This window comes from Sinocyclocheilus rhinocerous, unplaced genomic scaffold (genome assembly GCF_001515625.1).
Source record: "Sinocyclocheilus rhinocerous isolate Xijiao unplaced genomic scaffold, SAMN03320098_v1.1 scaffold771, whole genome shotgun sequence".
Classification (NCBI taxonomy): domain Eukaryota; kingdom Metazoa; phylum Chordata; class Actinopteri; order Cypriniformes; family Cyprinidae; genus Sinocyclocheilus; species Sinocyclocheilus rhinocerous.
The window spans coordinates 365,532-373,167 of NW_015640450.1; positions in this window are offsets into that span (position 1 = coordinate 365,532).

Consider the following 7,636-nt stretch of genomic DNA (forward strand, 5'->3'; position numbering starts at 1 on the left):
TTTGTATTATTTGTATGACATTATTTGTATAATTACTCACCGATATTATGGAATTGTGTGTCAGCCACGGTCTTGATGGGGGAAAACAATATGGCCACCGATCAGAAAATTCTCAAACTGAACCTTGATGACGTCAGTGTCATTGTCATTTGATGTGAAGCAAATAGTTTAAATTACACCAACAAAATGCTCCGGTTACTAATGTAACCTCAGTTCCCTGAGATAAGGGAATGAGCCTTTCTTCGCTGATGCTTATGGGGAAATTCCTGTTTACTCTGATATTGAAGCCTGATTTGTTCACCAATGGTGCTTCAACTCACCAAGGGGAGGAGCCAACCGCTATATAAGTCGGCTCTGAGCACCATTTCGTCATAGTCTTTTGACTGAAGTGTCAGTCATTGATTCGCGTGCAGCCTTATAGCACGGCAGCCTATGCAATGCTCGTTCCCTTATCTCAGGGAACTGAGGTTACGTTAGTTAACCTTTCAAAAGGTCTCTCCTGTTGCGTCACTGAAGCTTATGGGGATTGCATCCAATAGCACCATGCTATAAGCAAGTGCAGAACGAAGCCGCTCTGAGATCCCAGCCCCGGATCACTCGGACTGAGGGCTCCTGTAAGCATGAGCTAATAATGAGACCCAAGCCGCTTAGGCTGAGGACTACGCTAAGGTAGATGGCTACGACCAGCCGGTGGCCGCACAAATATCATCAATAGAAATCCCGCTGGACCACGCCCAGGAGGAGGCCATTCGTCTGGTGGAGTGGGCCCTCACATCTATAGGACACTGAAAGCCCACTGAGGCATAAGCCAGGGATTATAGCATCAACCATCGTAACCGGCAGCCCTTTAGAGTGGCCTCTGAAGCATTCAAAGAGCTGCTCTGAGTGCCTAAATGGGCCATACACTCTAAGAGCCCAAACCTGGCAGAGTGGATTAGGACCCTGTTTACCTTCTGAATTGGGGAGTGCTAGGAGGGTGATGACTTGTGCTTTGAACAGAGTGGAGAGCACTTTTGGCACATAGCAGTGTCTCAGTTTGAGGATGACTCTACAGTCGTTAGGCCTAAACTCAAGACAGGAAGCACTGACTGACAGTGCTTGCAGGTCACCCACTCATATGACCAACGATAAAGCCAGAAGGAGGGTGGTCTTAACTGACAGGGGCCGCAAGTCAGCCGACTGGACCGGCTCAAAGGGAGGACCTCGCAGAGCCCTGAGGACTATTGATAAGTCCCAAGTTGGCACAAGCCCCCTTAGAAACTTAACGACTAGGTCATTTCTGCTGACTGACAGGCCAGCCACGAGAGAATGATTCGCCATGATGGCTGCCACATACTTTGAGCGTGGAAGGGGTGTTCCCCTTGTCCAGCAGCTCTTGTAAAAAGGTTAGCATGTAGGACACGTTGCATGATGACAGGTCCTGGTTCCGTGCTGCACACCAGTCAGAAAAGACTGACCATTTAAGGGTCTAATGACGTCTTGTAGACGGAGCTCTAGCCTCTACAATTGTATTTGCTACACTCGTGGGGTGCTGCAAAGGCTCCCGTCGAGGGGCCAAACATGAAGGCTCCACAGCTCTGACCGGGGATGCCAAATCATGCCCTTTGCTCTGATGCAGCAGTGGGTTACCTTGAGATAAAAATGTCCAAGGCATCAAGCGTGGGATGGGACATGGCTTTTGGCCAAAACTGGAGGGGCCGCATGTGAAGCAGGCCCAGAGGAATCACAGAGGAAGCGCCCGACATGAGGCTGAGCATCCTCTGGAAAGCCCATGTGGGGATGTGAAATCCCCAGTTTAAATGACGCCGCTAGTCACTGAACAGTCATGAAACATTCCGGTGTAATCCATGCCCGCATCTGGGCAGAATCGATAACTGTCCCCAGGAAGAGCTCTTGGCTAAATTAATTATTATCCCAAGCTGCTCCAGGTGGCTGAGCAGCATCTTGCTAAGACTAGCCAATCGACTAGGTAATAGGTCGACTAGGTCATAATGAGGTTTCCCATCTGTCTCAGAGGGGAAAGAGCCGCGTCCGTGCACTTCGTAAAGTGTGTAGGGCCAGAGACAATCAGAATGGTAGGACTGTATATTGATAAGCCACCCGCTCGAACGCGAATCTCAAGAGCGGTCTGTGATGAGGGGCCATCTGGATGTGAAAGTAAGTGTCTTTCATACCCACCGCTAAAAAACCAGTCCCTGGGGCATATTGTGCAAGGATCTGCTTTCAAGTCAGCATCTTGAATGGGCAATTAATAAGCGCAAAGTTCAGATGCCTGAGCACGCCATTTTTCTTGGGAACAAGGAAGTAGCGGCTGTAAAAGCCTGACTTGCTGTTTGCTAGAGGAACCGTTTCCATGGTTCCTTCTGCAAGCAGAGTTTGCACTTCAGACTTGAGAACATTGTTGTCCTGTACTGAAGTTTGAATAATGCTTCTGAAGCTAGGTGGCCTGCGAGCGAACTGGAGCGAGTAACCTCATTCTACAGGGCTGAAGTGCTTAGGCAGGAAGTGGCATATGACCTGCGATAAACAGTGCGCTGCAGTGAAGTGTTGTCAAATCTTCTGGGTAGGTGGCGGGTAGATGTGTGCAGTGACTGTCTCTCCTCGAAGGGGAGCATGCCACATCCTGTTACTTCAATGCTGTTAACAGAGGTGAGGGCGGCAGAAATAGAAGCATTAACATGCGCCGGGTAGGGGTCGTGCCTCGCCTTGGTAAGTTCATTGTGAACTTCCAGGAAAAACAGCACCGGTCTCTAGCAGGAGATTCATTGAAAACAGCCCAGCGGGCATCATTTGTCTAAACGGCTGTGGGCAGGCTCTTCCGGAGCCGATCATTCTAGGCCGAGATTCTTCACAGCCTGGTGAGAATGCAAATCAGTTCACTCTCCGCCAGCCCATAATAACCCATTAGGGAGAAGGGTGTCTGAAGCGGTCAGTGATATAGAATCATCAGTGACATCAGTGATCAGTGATCATCAGCATTCTCCTCTGCTCCGCCTAAAAAGATCAAACCACTCATAGATGAGGGGCACTGATCCTCACGCGTAAACACACCGGCGGATCAAAATGCTGCACGAGACTCATGCTCTCACAGTGAGAGCAGTCTGCCTCAGTGAGCGCAGCCTCAGCGTGGGCATGGCCCAAGCACATCCAAATCTGAATCTGTCAGTGATATAGAATCATCGGTGACAGCATTCTCCTCTGATCTGCCTAAAAAGATCAAACCGCTTGATGTAGACGAGGGGCGCTGATCCTCACGTGTAACACACTGGTGGATCAAAGTGCTGCAGAGAGAGTGAAGCACACAGGACCTGTGCCGGCATGAGATCACTCAAGCCTGGTCGCTCAGCCTGTGATTTCACTGTTTCTTCCGCTGAGACAGCTGGGAGGGGAGAAACGTGAGAGCGAGAGGGGAGGGATCGCCTGCACTGGAGAAGGCAATCCCCGAGCAAAGCAGTGACAGATTCATGCTCTCGCAGTGAGAGCAGTCTGTCTTAGTGAGCGCAGCCTCAGCGTGGGCGTGGCCCAGGCAAGCGGCACAACGAAATCTGATGCTGTCAGCGATATGAAACATTTTAGATTTTGTACTCTCTCATGGGTTTGCCGTTTCTGATATTGAGATATCTGATTTCCTGCTCTCTGACCATAAGCCGATTTTATTTTCTATGTCTCTTCCTAATCTTTCTTATTTTACTAAGAAAGCTGTAAAGCTGTCTCGGTCCTATTCCTCTAAGTTTGGGTCAAATTTTGGTTACACTTTATTTTGATAGTCCACATACTAACTATAAGTAACTAGTAACTACATGTCAAGTAATTCTCATTAATTTGCAACTACATGTCTACTAACTGTCAGAGTAGACAGTTAGGGTAGGTTTAGGGTTAGTAAAATAAGTTGACATGTACTTGCAAAGTTTCTCATAGTCAGTATGTTGTATATTGTGGACCCATCAAAATAAAGTGTCAGAAGATATTTAGCAGACAGTCTACTAATACTCTAATGACTGCTAGTTGACATGTAGTTGCAAAGTTACTTACTGTTAGTAGAATGTCTAAAGTGGACTATCGAAATAAAGTGATACCCAAATTTTAATCAGTGTTTTATGGAGTCTTGCATTCATTTATCTCTGGATCTACTGTTACTTGACCTGGATGCTGACCAACATCTAAGTCTTCTAAAGTCTTGTCTGGCTGGATGTTTAAGAAATCACTGCTCCGCTCAAGACCTGTAAGCACAAATCTAAATCTGTTCCGTGGCAAAATTCTGATACTCGACTCCTACGACAAGCTTGTAGAAAGGCTGAGCGCAAATGGAAAAAGGATAAATTGCATATTTCACTTCAGTTGTTTAAAGACAGCTTATCAGCTTATCAGTATGCTGCTAAATCTGCTAAAGCTACTTATTTTTTCTGATTTAATAATAATAAAAAAAACACTGTACTCCGAAAGTTCTGTTCTCAGTTATCAATTAGGTGTTAATCCCTCTGTTAATACTGTGCCTGATGCCTCTGATGCTCTATGTGAAAGCTTCTTGAGACACTTCATCGACAAAATTTCTAATTTGAGACTGTTCTCTCCACACTGAAACTCCTCTTTCTTTGCTGCATCCTGTTTCTTGGGATGTTTTTGAACCCATTTCTCTGCAATCACTGAAAGACATCATTGTTAATATTAAGCCATCTTTTTGTCCCTATGACATTATACATCCTAAATTTTTAAAATGAATTGTTGACAGTGTCGGGCCAGGTTTGGTGTCTTTTTTCAACAAGTGCCTCTCAACTGGCTCTGTTCCTGCTAATCTTAAAGTGGCTACTGTCACTCCGCTTCTCAAGAAGCCTTCATTAGACCCTTCTATTCTGAATAATTTCCGTCCCATTCCTGTCTTACCATTTATCTCAAAGGTTCTAGAAAAAATTGTATTTGACCAACTGCAGCTCTTTCTAAACCGTAATTGTATTTCTGAAATTTTTCAATCTGGTTTCAAATCTGCTCATAGTACTGAAACGACCCTTCTCAGAGTGTTAATCGATATCCTTTTAGCTACCAACTCTGGTGATTCTGTGGTCCTGGTTCCTGGTGGACCACTCTATTTTGATATCTAGGTTAGAGTCAGTTGTGGGGCTGAAAGGCATGGTCCTTATGTGGTTTCAGTCATTTTTATCGGACATAATTTTTTTTGTCAAATTGGGCAATTTTTCTTCCTCCGTAGCTCATCTCACTTGTGGCCTCCCTTAAGGCTCGATATTGGCGCCCTCCCTTTTTTCCCTGTACATGCTTCCTCTGGGTTGCATTCTAAGAAGGCATGGGGTGTCTTTGAATTTTTAAGCTGACGATACCCAGATTTATTTACCTTTTAAGATAAATTATCCTTCAGCACTTAATACTTTACTAAGGTGCTTAGATGAGGTCAAAATCTGGCTAGCACACATTTTTTTAACGCTAAATGAAAATAAAACTGAGATGAATGTTTTCAGTCCTACTGATCATTCTCAGGCTACCAGCCTAGATCTGGGCAGATTATCGGCCTACAGATCTTCTTGTGTGCGAAATCTGGGTGTCCATTTTGATGAGTCATTAAAATTGGATAAACATATCTCTTCTGTAATTGGTTCCAGGTTTTACCAACTACGGTTGTTGTCAAAAATCAAACACTTTTTAAATGCTACAACTTTAGAGATGGCTGTCCATGCTTTTATCACCTCACGCTTAGATTACTGTAACTCACTTTACTGCAGTATTTCAAAGTCACAAATTACTCGCCTACAATTGGTCCAAAATGCTGCTGCCAGATTTCTCCAAAATAGCCGCAAACGTGACCACATCATCCCCATTCTGAGGGCCCTCCATTGGCTGCCTATTCAATTTAGGATTGATTTTAAAATCCTCTTACTGGTGTACAAATCTTTACATAGTCAAGCCCCTAGTTATCTCTCAGAGTTGTTGCATTTTTATACTCCAACTAGAAGTTTAAGATCCAGTGATCAGAATCTCCTTTTAGTCCCTCAGTCCAGACTTAAACGTAGAGGGGATCGAGCTTTTTCTGTGGTTGGGCCTTGGTTATGGAACAATCTGCCACTTGAGATCAGAGTTGTACCCTCCCTATCCATTTTCAAGTCCCTTTTAAAACACACACTTGTTCGATCTGGCCTTAATACCCCTTTCTTATTACATTGCAGTATGGCTTTGATTATTACTTTGTCTTTAGAATGCTTTTCTTTCTCTTCATTCTTTTTGGTCTTTTATATTTATATATTTTATTTCTGTTTTATGTGTTAGATTTAGAGTTAGATTTTTATGTACAGCACTTTGGTCAGTCTTGTGGCTGTTTTTTAAATGTGCTTTATAAATAAATGAACTTGAACTTGATGAAATCATCTGTGACAGCGTTCTCCTCTGATCCGCCTAAAATGATAAAAAACCACTTGTAACGGTGGTGGGCCCCCAGAAAACAATTTACAGTCAATATTTCGATAAATTGTTTTCTAATTCAACTTTTTCAGGCACCAGACAGGTATAGGCCTGCCAAATTAATTAACAAAAATGGGTTTACTCAACACAACACCAAAAAAAAAGAAAAAAACAGTCAAAACTAGTTTGATCAACACCAAAAAAACAAAAAAAAACAGCCACAATCAAATAAAACAAAGACATTTTTTTTTACAAATGATCAGATAAAAAAACACCTCTTTGTACTTTGCGCCCATTCACAAACTCAATGTAAACAGCAGGTCTGGAAGCGTCAGGCCGTCAGGAACACGAGCCACACTCCACACGGTAACTCCAACTCAACTTCTCTCCCACAACTCTCATGAGAACTGTGTTCACTTGTGACGTCTCTCCTCCCCAGGTGTGTGAGCCTCGCCCTTATATTTGCTTCTCCCATTAATTGATATGCACGCCTCCCTTTACGTCATTGAGTTGTGAAATGAAAGTGAAAGTAAACAAGTGGCACAAAGAGTTTTCCGTTCTGCCACACACTCGTATATATGAGGGGTGCTGATCCTCACGTGTAAAACAAACAGGCGGATCAAAGTATTGCGGAGACAGTGAGCACGCGGGAACTGTCCTGGTGTGAGATCACCACTCAAGCTCAGTTGCTCAGCCCCGTGACTCCACTGTTTCCTTCTTTGAGTTATCTGAGAGGGGAGAAAAAGGAGAGCGGGGCTGCCTTCATTGAAGAAAGCAATCCACGAGCGGAGAAGGGCGAGACTCATGCTCTCAGAGAGAGCATTCCGTTCCGGTGAGCGCAGTCTCTGCGTGGGCTCTGCCCAGACAGGCGATGCACTGACCGTCCCCATCTTCATCATGCAGGGGGTTCCTTCATGAGTCACACTCACATCGCGGCATTTACAACAATGTCGCTGGAAATTTGCTCAGAAATTTGCTCTTTTAATTGCACCGGATGGCCGCAGGGGAAGGCTTCCGGCTTTATTCTTTATAACATCCTGTTCCGGCTCTCTGTGCTGCTTCTGTAAAGATACACGCATACGCCTTCTTTGAATAAATATAGCCAAAATCCGTCAAAAACCCACCAAAATCCGTTGCCATGACTTATCGCGAGAGGCAAAGGGTTACGTTTTAGTAGCATAACATTGGTTAATGGAAACGCCGTCATTTCGCAATACTTTTTTATCGACATTTA